The sequence below is a fragment of the Xenopus laevis genome, chromosome 3S, assembly GCF_017654675.1.
Source record: "Xenopus laevis strain J_2021 chromosome 3S, Xenopus_laevis_v10.1, whole genome shotgun sequence".
Lineage (NCBI taxonomy): Eukaryota > Metazoa > Chordata > Amphibia > Anura > Pipidae > Xenopus > Xenopus laevis.
In genome coordinates this window covers 67016130-67031096 of record NC_054376.1, presented here as the reverse complement: position 1 = coordinate 67031096, position 14967 = coordinate 67016130, and positions in this window count along the sequence as shown.

Here is a 14967-nt window from a genome sequence, read left to right as displayed (position 1 = left end):
ACCGAGTGAATTGGACCTACCTTAGACTAGTTTTGGAGACATTTGGTATACCGCCCCCAATGATTACTTCTATAATGGCCCTGTACTCAGACCCGTCAGCCCAGGTGAATGTGAATGGGTTCTTGTCAGACTCCTTTTCATTAACTAACGGGACTAGGCAAGGGTGCCCCCTTTCGCCCCTTATCTATATCCTTAGTATAGAGCCGTTAGCCCAAGCAGTTAGATGCTCGAGTGACATACGGGGAGTTTCTGTGGGGCCGCATGAGCATAAAATTCTGTTGTTTGCTGACGATATTGCCATCACTGTGACTAATCCCATGTTTGCTTTGCAGAAATTATTTGATTTGATTGAACTGTTTGGTAGCATGTCATACTACAAACTCAATGTCTCAAAGACACAAGCCCTTCCCATATTACTACCTCCACCGGTTGTCTGTAGCTTACAACGGATTTATAACCTGGATTGGCAATCTACAGCAGTGAACTACTTGGGTTCAAAGATAACTGCCAATCCCTTTCAACTATACCAGCACAACTACGGAGAAATTCTGAAGGACACGGTTACTACCCTTCAAAAATGGAAAACTACATACATCTCTTGGCTGGGGAGGATAAATGCTATTAAAATGCTGATTGTCCCAAGGCTCTTATACAAATTCAGAACTCTTCCCATTCCACTTTTTACACCTTTTTTCCAGAGGCTTCAGAGGATACTGATGCACTTCATTTGGAATCAGAAGAAACCGAGATTGGCGCAGGATATTATGTATGCCACAAAAAGAAATGCTGGATTGGCCTGTCCTAATGTACACAGGTACTATAAGGCTACTTTGCTGGACCAACTAGCGGATTGGCACCTTCCACCAGGCGTAAAAAAATGGGTAGATCTGGAACGTTGGATCTACAAATCTCAGTTTGGTTGCTCGATTACTGCACATGTCTGGACTCTTGGCAAACATTGCCGCTCTGATTTGGATAAATTGCCGCAGGCTACGCAGGCGACTTTATATGCTTGGTATACTTCCAGGAACAATGTACACCTGGCGAATCCACCTACTGCATTAATGCCAATATCCATTTTGGAAGAGGTAATACCGGATCTGACGCTGTCCCTCTGGAAAACCCGAGGAATACAAAAAATGGGAGACCTGTACGAACAGAACAGTCTGGTCACTTTCCAGTCTTTGCAAACTACATACGAGTTACCAAGCTCGCAACTTTACACTTATTTCAGGCTGAGGCACTACCTCCATGCGCACAAATGGAATGGATTGCATCAACCGACTTTATTTGAAATTAGATGTTGGTCTCAACCTGGAAAGCGAAAGGGAACTCAGGGACTGTACCAAGTGTTGCAACAGAAGGCAGCTGATGTTGCGCCTCTAGCGATAGAACGATGGCAGACAGAGCTGCAGATGCCGCTGCCTATAGAGGTCTGGCGAAGGCTTTTCCGACGTACGATAAAACACTCGAAAGCGCTTAATCACCATGAACTTACTGTCAAATTAATGTATAGGTGGTACATGACCCCTGACAAACTACACAAAGCTTTCCCTAGCTCTCCCAACATCTGTTGGAGGTGCCGACGAGAACCAGGCTCTTTCTTTCATATCTGGTGGGCATGTCCCATAGCAAGGGTTTACTGGAAGAGAGTTAATGAGCTTCTGAGGGACATTACGGGTGACCCATCCACCCTCGGCCCAGAAATGGCCCTATTGGGCTATGAAACGGTGTTACGGGACACAGCAACACAGAGACAAGTCACAAGGCTTCTTCTGGTCAGCAGAAGTTTATTGGCAAGACATTGGAAACAAGTTACTCTCCCCCAGCGAGCACATATCCAAGCTGAACTTGACAGAGTTGATTTATATGAACGTTCTTTTTCCTCCTAATCATACTTCAAAAGGTGTTGATTCCCAATGCCTAATGTCATGACATGTCATTGCAGTCTCCAGCTCCCTCCCTCCCTCTCTCCCTCCCCCTCCCCCCCCTCTCTCCTTTCTTCGTCCTCCCCAGTTTCTTTTTTTCTCTCTTCTTTTCTTTCTTCTCTCATGCATAATGACTGTAAATTGCAAAAATTGTTAATAAAAAAAAAAAAAAAAAACTATTAATACTGGCAGGGGCAGGGCTGTAACTTTGTATAGACCTGTTATCCAGAATGCTCGGGACCTGGAGTTTTCTGGATAACAGATCTTTCCGTAATTTGGATTCATACATTAATACATTAAATCTACTAGAAAATAATGTAAACATTAAATAAATTCAATAGGCTGATTTTGCTTCCAGTAAAGATTAATTATATCTTAGTTTGGATCAAGTACAAGGTACTGTTTTATTCCTACAAAGAAAAGGAAATCGTTTTTAAAAAATTTGGGTTGTTTGGAAAAAATGTAGTCTATGGGAGACAGCCATTCCATAATTCTGAGCTTTCTGGATAAAGGATTTGTGGATAACGGATCCCATACCTGTACTGTCCCTAGGCGACAGACTAGATGGGATTTTAGACAGTGGTCCACATGTGCCTATAAATATAGTACAAAAGGATGGAAAGGCGGCACTCAGGTAAAAAGAAGAGGTGGTTTATTGGAACAGGTCACAAACCAACAACACCTGACGCGTTTCGGGAGCAACTCCCATAGGCTAATCATAGAATATGATTAAGGGTGTTGCTCCCGAAACAGCACAGGAGTAGAAAGATATTTATTTAGCACTGATGATGTCTTGAAATAACTTTTTTTTTATATATATTTCATGCTGGTCCTTTCTGAAATATGCCATGCTAAGCTTGAGTGTTGTTGCCACATTGTATTGATGTTAATATACAATAATGAGTGCCACATGTAGAAATATGCATTACTGCATCCTTTATGCATTTTTCTCTCTTATCTTCAAGTCCATACAAGGTTCGTCTGGTTCAGGTATACCATGTTTCAGACATGACAAACACTGAAAGTTGTGGACGGTAAAAGATTTTAGTACTGCGGTATGAAAAACATGTACAAACGGGGCCCTATTATGTCCAAGAGACATTTAGTTAAGTGATTTTTGTGACTGCTAGTGATTCCAGGACCTTGCAATAGCTATTCCATTAAAAATACTTTTTTATATATATATATCTACAACTATAGTGTATCTGCTGTTTTTGCTCACTGTATCTGCTGTCTCAAGGACTATGACACACTACATACACTGTGCCCAGGGACACCCAATACTGTTAAAAATTCTCTCCACTCCTGGCTGCTTTTTTCCCATTCAGATGAACTGGAAATGCCTGTGGCAGATACTGGAAATGACACACAACAAAGCCTTAAATGCCATAAGTGCCATAGATCTTAAGTTGCCAAGCAACACCCAAGTGACATTATTAGTATCTGCCATCAGCATGATGTAGAGTGCAAGATCTGGTGGTCAAAATGCCTTGTATATTACTATATGCCTAAAAGTATCTATAACAACATGCCAATATGTTGGTAGCACTATATATTATATATACTCCATGCATGTACACAGAATCATCTCAGCCATACAGGTGGTGTTGTGAAGAAAGTACTACTTTTGACACCTGCCGCTTCTGTGTCCATTTTGTACATGTTGTTATTCAGAACCTCAGGAATAAGGCTCAATATGGCCACACCCAGCCACAGTCTGTTGTGATCAGTTTCTCACAAGTAGGGTTGCCATATGGCCAGTATTATACCAGCCTGACCGGTAAAAATTAAACTTGACCCCAATGTTATCAATAGAGAAAAAAGCTAATTATATACAGGGTCGCTCTACCAATGAGGCGAGTTGATCCACTCGCCTCAGGCGGCAGCACCCCCCCCCCCGGTTACTAGAGGCGGCAAAAATGCAGCTCCTGGTAACTAAGAGCCAAATTTCCGGTTTTCAACCTGGAAATTCGGCTCTTCTAGTGCAGAGAGTGCAACTGCATTCTCTGCACTAGCGTTGTGCTGCGCCCGACCCCCTCCTGTGCAGAAAATGTGAGCGCCGTGAGGAGGGGTCAGGGCGGCAACGGAAGGCCGCCTCGGGCAGCATAAAGGTGCGGATCAGTACTGATTATATAGGAAGGCCGGTATTTTTTTTCCAAAAAAGGTGACAACCCTACTCACAAGCTGTACAAAAATTGCTATGGATATAAATAATACTAATAATACTAATATAAAATTCCCCTTGGTGGATGAAGGGTAAAATTCGTGCCACAGTTGCATTATTGTTATGTTTATTATACTTTTCCTTGTCTATTGCTACTATTGATATACCATTCTGCCCCACAGAGATTCTACTTTAGTTACCCGAGGAAAAGGATGATTGATTTAGGAGATATACACAAGAAATGACAAAACCAGAGGTCTACATTGGGCACCAGTAGCTGCTAAACATAGAGTAAAGTGCAGTTTGGAATGAGCCGGTTGTGTGCGGCTGCTGGGGACGCTAAGGACACTCGCTATTCTGGCTGGGACAGATGATGGAGCCGTGTAAGGGCTGCTAGTACTGTAAGCATTTGCTAGTGCCCGCCCCACATCCCACTCACCTTTCCGGAAAGGCATTGCTGAGGTCTAGAGGTCAGTTGAAGTCAGACTAGTTTATCCTGGCTCAGGAAAAGCAGCGACAGCGAGGGGATCTGAAAGAGAGCAGGATATTGTCATATATGGTTATGTTCATCCTCTCTCACGTCACTTGAGGGAAGAGTCTGAAACAGTCAGAGGAAGTAGTGAACAAAATAAAGCTATTAATCGCTGTGTGGGAATGATGGGAGCGCTAGTGTCGCTACTCAGGGAAGCCTGCTCTTTCACTGGGGTTTTTTACACACACACACAAGGGAACTATCACGAAAATGAAAATGTAATATAAGCTTCAGCACACTGAAATAAGAAGATTAAATGCAATTAATTAAATATTCTGTAGTGTTTCTGAATCAAGTTTATCTCTACTATTCCTCTCTCAGCATCTGTTTCTCTTCATTCTGTCTTCATGCAGTATTTGGGTGTCAGATATTCATTGACAGTTAGAGACAATATATCTTATAGGGGGGCTCTTTTGCTTATTAGAGCTCACTCTAATAAAATCACCAGACATCATGTCTCTCTACATGCAGAATTTGTGCAAAAGGCAGTTATTTTGTTAAATTTTGTTTGTACTGGAATCTGTTATTTGAGTGAGCTCTAATACATCTGCTAGGAAGGGAAGCCCACCCCCCATAAGATATATTGGATCTAATGAATATCTGACACCCAACTGCTGCAGGAAGACAGAATGAAAAGAAACAGATGCTGAGAGGAGTAGTGAAAATAAACTTGATTATTTCATAAACGATTGTAGAATATTTGATTGATTGTATTTACAAAGTTTCTTATTTCAGTATGGTGACACATATTAAATTTACATTTTCATGATAGTTCCCTTTTAAACATGGATACGTGGACTTCATTGGCAACTGTCATGCCAAATGCCATATAATATAGGCGTGTGTTTTATGTGTGCTGCGAGCCATATCTAGTTTTCTAACAAACATAATGTACTAACTGAGGTATCCTGCCCAGTGGAAATTAATGTTAACCCTCTTCTTGGCAAAGCATTACTGGGTAGTTCTATGGAATAGCAGATAAATTGGGATTTAGGAGCCAGTAGCTAGCAGGGTTGACTGGTAAATGCCCTAATTATGACCTAGGGGTAAACCAATCCGGCTTATAGGCAACTGCGCCACACAACTAAGCTCAAACCCAGTACAGGTATGTAATCCATTATCCAGAAAGCTCTGAATTACAGGAAGGCCATCTCCCATATACTCCATTATAATCACATTATTATTTTTATTTTTAAAAAATATTACCCTTTTCTCTGTAATAATAAAACAGTACCCACACATACTAACTGGATGCAAAACAATCCTATTGGGGCTATCTTTATATTTAAAGTATTTTTACCTAATAATATGCTTTGTTGGGTATTGCTCTGATACTAAGGGGCACAGTCTCACTGGCAAGATAAGAGGTATGATCCTACTTTTCATCCAAAGCTGCTCTTTTTCTCTACAAGAGTAGCAAACGTGCTATATATTGATTGCATCTATTTGCTCATTTTACACCTTTCATTTGAGGTGCTAGTATGGCTTTAGTATCAGTGATGTAAAAGCGGAGATGCATAAACAATAACAACCAATTGCAGCAAGTATCTATAGCTATCGCCTGCCTGTGCCTTCCATGGTCTTCTTGTAGCTTGGCATTCCATTACAAAATATATATGGAATTTGAAAAGTTTATGTCACAGCAGACATTTTGTGAAAAACTCTTGAGAGATTCAACTCTTAAGAGATTGTCACTGAAGTCAATAGGAGCTAACATAGGGTAGTTCTGGATATTTCTCTGCAATCTGAAACTTCTAGTAGCTAGCATTGTTCTCTACCACTGAATACAAATATAATGTAGTGTTACCCTGCACTCATAAACTGTGTTTGCTTCAGAAACACGACTTTTGTTTATATAAATAAGCTGCTGTGTAGCAATGGGGCAGCAATTCAAAGGAGAAAAAGACTCAGGTTACACAGCAGATAGCAGATAAGCTCTGTACAACATAATGGTGTTATCTGTTATCCACTATTTAACCTGTGCCATATAGCCTTTTTTCCATTTTCCACCATTGCTACACAGCAGCTTGTTTATATGCATGATAGTAGTGTTTCTGAAACAAACAGACCAGTGCAGTTTTACCAGTGCAGGGCAACACTACATGATATTTGCATTACTTTAAAACAATTTAATTTTTTTGGTGTTACTGTTCCTTTATTGTATAGGCAAAATTGTATTTTGTGGTTTACAAGTGCTTTAAATAAGTTCCTCAATATTTACTGTATGTATATTTACTGAATACGGAAAAGTCAATTATGCCAATCCCACTAACATACTAAACATCTCTATTAATGCATCTGGCACTGAAGTGATTGCTGTGTTTATGTGAGGAAAGTGTAATGTAAGGTTCTAAATATTATGAGGGGTTAAGCAAAACGTTTTTTTTTTTTAGAATGCAAACAGAACCAGGGAGGTTAATTGCAAACATTACATGTGATATCGCTTCTGACAGCCACTCAGCAGCAGTCAGAGTGCCATAACGCATGCCATAACAACATTTACTACTGGAGGTCACATATTTTAAATAATTGCTCATGATCCTGAACCCTGGTCTAAGCAATTCTTGCTCAGCTGCTTTTAGCACTTACACGTGTCAAGACATTTTAGGTGATTAACTATCAAGCAGTACTGTTAAACAAAAATGAGCTTCATTATGAAAACTACATGAAATATGAACTCTTCGTCATTTAATTAATATAATTTTTAACATTTTATTTTATGGATACTTGGTTCCATTTATAAAGCAATGTTGTGGTACATGGCACACAAACTTGCACAACTTTTTGTCTACACCTTACAGAAGAAATTTTTATCAGGCTAATACATTCATGAGTTGAGGCCTATTGTCTATCATTAATGCTAATATATTGATATACTTCTTACTGAAGTAGAGACAATGATAAGCCCTGATGCTTTATTCTTGCTTCATCTTTCCAGCTTCTTTGTCAATATTTATTTAAATATCTGATAGGAGCCCAGAAGCATGTTGTTTATGCGCTTTGACAAGGGGAAGTTAATCTGGTCAGTGCTTGTTAAGTCAACTTGGACTTGTTTTATTAACATGTATTTATATAGCGCCAACATATTGTGTAGCACTGTAAAGTAAATGTGATTATACAACTAAATCACTTGAATTATATACATAGAACATATGGAGTTACATCACAATCAATACCGGTACAAAAGGTGAGGAAGGCCCTATGCAAAAGAGCATACACTCTAAAGGGAAGGGAGTAATACACAAGGTGTGGGAGTGGGTAAGATCGAGTTAAGTGGGTGAGGAATGTGGTACTGTATGTGGTGTTGCATTTGGTAGTTAAGCAGAGTGAGGGTAGGCTTCCCAAAAGAAGTGCGTTTTAAGAGATTTCTTGAAAGCAGAAGGTTGGGAGAAAGTTTACTTACTGTATATTATTAGTATTATTATTAACATGTATTTATATAGCGCCAACATATTGCGTAGCACTATATCTTGTAGATATGACTGAATTCACCCATGGCGTTTTAGCCTTTGCAAATATACAGTGAATTTCGGAAACTACAAGCCTAAAAGTGTGTCCTTTTGAAGTTAAATAAACTCATACAATGTTATACAGATAAATTTACAATAATTATGCAGAGGAAGGGAGCTTTAAGTCCCTGATGACTACGGGTGCTACATTTTTAAAAACTTATCATGGGTGCCAGGCATGGTTATATGTGTAGATCTTGCCAGAGAAATGTAATTTTCTGCTTAAACCAGTGTTGTTAGTAGAGTACCACAGGAGACTGTCCTTGGCCTTTTGCTTCAGCTTCGAAACACTTTTTACAGTTCAGTTGTTTTCAGAGTCAGCAACCCCCTCCCCAGAGTGGCTTTAGAAGGTGAAAAATTTAAAGGGGTTTTTCACCTTCAAATTAAGTATGAGTAGAGTGATTCTGAGACAATTTGCTAATTGGTTTTCATTATTTATTATTTGTGGTTTCTGAGTTATTTAGATTTTTATTCAATAGCTCTCGGTTTGCAATTTCAGCAATCTGTTTGCTATGGTCCAAATTAGCCTAGCAACCATGCACTGATTTAAATAAGAGACTGTGATATGAATAGGAGAGGCCTGTAGCAATAACAATAAATGTATAGCTTTACAGAACATTTGTTTTTTGATGTGGTCAGTGCCCCCCATTTAAAAGATGAGAAGAATCCAAAGAAAAAGGCAAATAACTAAAGAACTGTTGAAAAGAAATAATGAAGAGCAATTGAAAAGTTGTTGTAGTTGTTCTTGTAGAATTGGCTATTCTATAACATACTAAAAATTAATTTAAAGGTGAACCACCCCTTTAAATTTACACTTCAATATTAGAAAAACAGTCACAAATAGAAAGCAATTATAAAAAGTATTTATTTCTGGTGAACAATCTGAAACCAACTGAACTGAAAAAAGTATTTGAAGGTGAACAACCCCTTTAAAAGCAAACATGATCACTGGGGCTTGTATTGGTGGTAAGCAATGTTAAATTGGCATTCTGTTGTAAATAACCTATTTATTTCCTCAGCACTAAAAAATATTTTTCTATTGCCAGTGTTAGTTCAAATGGTTCATGTTTGTGTGGATGTTTTGTTCCCAAGACTTCTTGAAAGTGTTTCACATTCCCAGGAATCACAACTCCAGACATGTATGACCAACAGACCTGTTTCTGTTTTAGTTAGATTTCAAATGAAACGTATGATTATGCTTACATTGAAAATTATTTTGCTCAGCAGAGAAGATAAAAATGTATCAACTAAATGTATCAATTAAGAACAGTTACAGAGTCAACAACCCCTCTCTGTTGCTGCTTTAGGGCTCTTAAAGGCGAGCATTTTTACCTGCGCTCCCCTGCGTTCCGTTTTTCTGCGTTCAGCCGCAGGGGAGCGCAGGAATAGACGCATTACATTTTTTCCAATGGGGCTCAACCTGCGTTTGGCGTGTAGGCGCCAAACGCAGGTTGAGACGCAACATGCTGCATTTTCCTGCGTTCGGCGCCTACACGCGCCTGTGTGAGTACAGCCCCATTGAAAAATGTAATGCGTCTATTCCTTCGCTCCCCTGCGGCTGAACACAGAAAAACGGAAAGCAGGGGAGCGCAAGTAAAAACGCTCGTCTGTAAGAGCCCTTAGAAGGTGAAATGTTACACTTCAATATTAGAAAAACGGTCACAAATAGAAAGTAGTTGAGAAAAAAGTCTATTTCTGGGGAGCTATCTGAAACCAACTAAACTTAAAAAAAAAAGTGTTTGAAGGTGAACAACCCTAAAGAGTGACTTTGATGACTTCTTCTCTAAGGGGTTCATTTGGAAGAGTTGAACTTTATAGCCTTTTTTTTTTTTTTATAAAAAAAAAAAAATTCCCACCTAAATTAACTGTAACTATGGTCCGAGACTCGCAACTTTCCTAACTGGCGTTCAAAGCTCGACTACCGTGCAAAAATATCCTTCAGGGGGCAGTAAACAGCCTTGTTAATCATGCTTTTTGTCAAAGAGCAAAATCAAATGCCCTTATTGTCAGCTTCTACAGTGAAATTAAACTGATTATTTGTGTCTTAAAAATATATTCCTTTAGGACTTAGAAGCAGTGACAGGGTCTCTATTGTTTTGTTGATGATTTCGGACAATGACTCAGTTTAGAGGAGCAGTGCCCTGGGGATGACTCATTTTAGCAGCTGTTGTTGCTTAGGCATTCAGAATTTTTTTTTCTCAATCTATTATTCTACATTCTATGTATGTGCCTGGTCTTGCTACTGTGGGTGGCCAGCTCTCTACATACTGCATTCCCCTAGTTGCATCAGACTCACGGGCTGATTTATTACTGCTCATTCTAAACCATTGTGTTAAATGTAACATTTTTTTTTTGATTGGCTAAATTGCCCCAGGGTATTTTTTTTATTATGGCTAATTAATTCACATCTGCCACAAACACCTGTACAAAACAAAAACTCTCACTTTAATCAGTGAGCTATTGCTTTAGGAGTACTCCCTGGAATCAATGTATTGTCCTTAGGTAAATGTATTATATCCAATTTCTGTTGGCACCTGGAGGAAAATACGTTTACAGACAATTTCAGTTACAAAGTATACTTGTTGCAGGCCAAGGAACAAACAATGGCTGTAAACACAATGTTCTTTTTAGCTTGCCCAAAGTTAACAAATAAGGATGAGACAACACTGCTTTCTTGATAGGGCATTGTTGGAAAAAGAGTTCAATTGACAGAAATGCTAAAGTCACACGAGAAGTCACATGTTGCTCTGATCTGCCCCCTGGTCTTTTCATTCTGACCAGAATGGCATCTCCTGTCAGTGCTCAAACAGAGTGGATTTCAACAGGCAAGTTTGCATTTTCAGGTTGAAATCCATGCAATGTGAGTACTGACAGATGGATTCCATTCCTGTCATGGGGTGGGTTGGAGCAGACAAGTGTCATCTCAGCTAGCATTTTATTCTGGCAGTAGACAAAAAATACAAGCCATAATTATTACTCTCCCTTATAGAAACAACGTAGAATGTTATACAGTGTGCAGACGTGTGCTCCAATTAAATAACATGAATGAAAAATTTAGCATGCTAAATTTAGTAGCTAAACTATTTCTGTACATTTCCATACGAATTTCAGAACCTACTGCCTCAAGAGGAAATTCCACAGGTCCTTATTGCCCTTGTAATATACTGAATATCAAACCAGTGTTTGCCCTATAGCATTTCTGTATCCATATACAGGTATAGGATCTATATGCATATTATACACACACATATATTACCCGGAATGTATGTGACCTGGATTTTTCCAAACAAGGTATCTTTCCATAATCTGGATCACTATACCTTAAGTATGTTAAAATAATTGAAACAGTAAATTAACCAAATACTGTAGGATTATTTTGCCACCAATAGGGATTTATGCATTCGTAGCCTTACACAGCATTTATTTTCTATATGGGGTCAGTGACCCCCATTTGAAAGTAGGAAAGAGGCAAATAATTAAAAAAAACTATAAAAAATAATGAAAACCAATTAAAAAGTTGCCTAGAATTAGCCATTCTAGAACATACTAAAAGTTAAAGGTTAACCACCCCTTTAGTCTACAAAGCATTTAAACATTTGCTAGTGTAACTGCTGCAGGACAGGACTGGGATTCAAAATAGGCACTGCCATTCCTAGTACACAGAGGCTCAAACAGCCCACTTAAAGGAGAAGGAAAGGTTAAAACTAAGTAAGCCTTATCAGAAAGGCCAATCTAAATATACCAGTAAACCCCCAAAGTAATGTTCCTCTGAGTCCCCTGTCAAAAGAAACACTGCATTTCTTTCCTTCTATTGTGTACACATGGGCTTCTGTATCAGACTTCCTGCCTTCAGCTTAAACCTCATTGCCCTGGGCAAGAGCATGCTCAGTTTGTTCCTCTTCTCCCCCCCCCTCCCTTCTCTACTGTAATCTGAGCCCAGAGCAGGGAGAGACTCAGGCAGGAAGTGATGTCACACCACATTAATACTGCAGCTCCTAACTTAAACAAACAGAGAGTTTCTAGAGCATTTTACTCAGGTATGGTAAAACATTCTACAGAATAAATATAGCATTCTAGCTTGCACTGTTGCAGCTAATCTATTGGCAATAAAATGCCTCCGTAGCTTTCCTTCTCCTTTAATAGTCACTTTCTATGGCATACAGAAGCCCCTCTGACATTTGCCAGGACCCACAGATTGCCAGTCCGGGCCTGAACTGCTGTCACAAGCACCACAGAATTTAAATGTTCCCATCCCACCTTAACTGTGTGGTCAATTATAATTACCTAAGCTTTACTTTTATGTGATGTGGTGGTTCTAATATATGTGGTATTTTATCTCTATTTGGCAAGATGTAGATATTTAATTTCCCTCAGGCCACTTTTAACAGAGAGGCTCATTGCACACACACCAGTTGGAATACAGAATTGAGAAACACTGAACTATTTTTCTCTCTTTTTCTTCTTGCTTTATTTTGGTCTGCTATGTTAAAGGGATTCTGTCATGATTATATGATGTTGTTTTTATTTCTAAATTACACTGTTAACACTGCAAATTCACTCTACAATATAACATTTCATTCCTGAACCAGCAAGTGTATTTTTTTTTTTTTAAGTTGTAATATTGGTGTGTAGGCTCCATCTCAGGTCATTTTGTCTGGTCATGTGCTTTCACAAAGAGCCAGCACTTTAGGATGGAACTGCTTTCTGACAGGTTATTGTTTCTCCTACTCAATGTAACTGAACGTGTTGCAGTGGGGCCTGGATTTTACTATTGACTGTTGTTCTTAGATCTATAAGGCAGCTATCTTGTGTCAGGGAGCTGTTATCTGGTTACCTTCCCATTGTTATGTTGTCAAGCACACGTCACATGACTGGGGCAGCTAAGAAACTGGCAATATGTCTACCCCCTTTTCAGATTTAAAAATTAAATATAAAAACATCTGCTCTTTTGGGTGGATTTCAGAGCAGAATTCTGCTGGAGCAACACTATTAACTGAAAAAGTTTGAAAACAATATTTTTTCCCATGACAGTATCCTTTTAAGTCAGAAAACAAAGTTTGCTGGGGATATAAGCAAGACATCATCTTAAAGGATAAGGAAAGGCTTAATCATTGCAAGGAGCCATTTTGTTAGGCACCTCAAAGTGATAGAATTGCTGACAAGGAGTCAGTGCTCCTCTTTGCACTTGGCACCTTCTTACTTCAGGTCTCTGTGATCTTGGTTGTGCACATGCACAAAAATTTCATTTTAGGATTGAGATTAAGATTTTGCTCTGTTGTGCATGATGAACACCCAGGGCAGCAGAAAGAATAGGATTGCAGGGACTTGTACATTAAGTGCTACGTGGCAAAGTGCCTTCTGCCCCTATATAATAAAAGGATTATAGGGATTTGGGCATAGACTCACATGTGAGAAGAGCACATTACCTCTACAGGAACTACTATTTATCTTGTTTTTATTCTTTGCCTAAACAACATGTTGCAGGGTTATTCTGCTAGGCTGTACGGTTACATGTATTTGCTATACAGTATAATAGGACCTATTAGAATTTAAAAAAAAAAAAAGAAAATTTTAGATATAGGATCTTTCTATAATCTGGAGAATTATGCATTAAGGCTACTAAAAACATTAAAAGACTCCAATAGGATTGTTCGGAGATCAGCTTGAATTTATGCAGCTTTGCTTCCATCAACTGTAAGGTACTGTCTTATTATTACAAAGAAGGCAATGTCGTCAAAACAGAAACATTTTTCAGTCAGACCCTATGGGAAATGGCAGTATCATATTTTGGAACTTTATGGATAACATGTTTTATGATAATAGATCCCATACTGGTATTTTAAAATTTCCCTTATGTCTAATCGCTACGTCTTCAGTTGTTACAATCAGTGATGTGCGGGATGACCCAAAACCCACAGAAAGAAATTTGGCCAATCTGGGTGTGGGTCAGATTGGGGATGTACATTCCACTGCTTGTGAAGACTTGGAACCAGAAGAGTGCACAGAGCAGGATGACATGGGTACAGGTCCTACAATGGCAACATTTTGCGAGTTAGTGTTGGGTGCGCGTTAAGGTTTTGCAGGTTAGGGTTGAGAGCAAGTTGAGCTTTTCCTGACCTGCACATCACAAGTTACAATTCAAACATGCTGGTATTCTTCAATGGTCACATGTTTATCGGAGTTCATAATGCATATTGGTGCATACAGTATCCATTATCCAGACTGCCAAAATATAGATTAAACAATATACATTTTAAAATGGAATGATTTTTCAGGGCATTCTGAATGATAACTTTACATACAATATATGCCATACTTATATTACAAAGGAAGCAATATTTTAAATCATTCACAATTCTATCTGTAAATGGCAAAGGCTTCCCTTTTATGCCCATATATTTATCAACTAAATGCATGTTAATACAGTAAGGCTTACTTGTAAATACAGACTTTAAAAAGGGCTGTGACACTTTTCCTTACTGCCAAAAAAAGTACAGTTCATTTACTTTATGTTTAGCTTTACTCTGCTTCTATTGTATTATACTGCTAGCTCACAACTGCTAGACCAGCTCCTATCAGTGACACCGGGTGAAACAGCACACCTCCAGCTTGGAAAGGTCTCAGCTGGGATAAACTGTAAATACAGCTACTGTTGTACCTTAAAATAAACGTAAACATGTTTAAGTTCAAGGAGTTTCAAACATTACCAAACATAAGTTTTCTGTTCTGAATTCTATTTAACAGTATTTTGATAATCAAACTGATCAGCACTAGTTTTCCTGAAGTATTACACATGTCCAAATGCAATTGTGGACAGACCAGAACATACAGTAT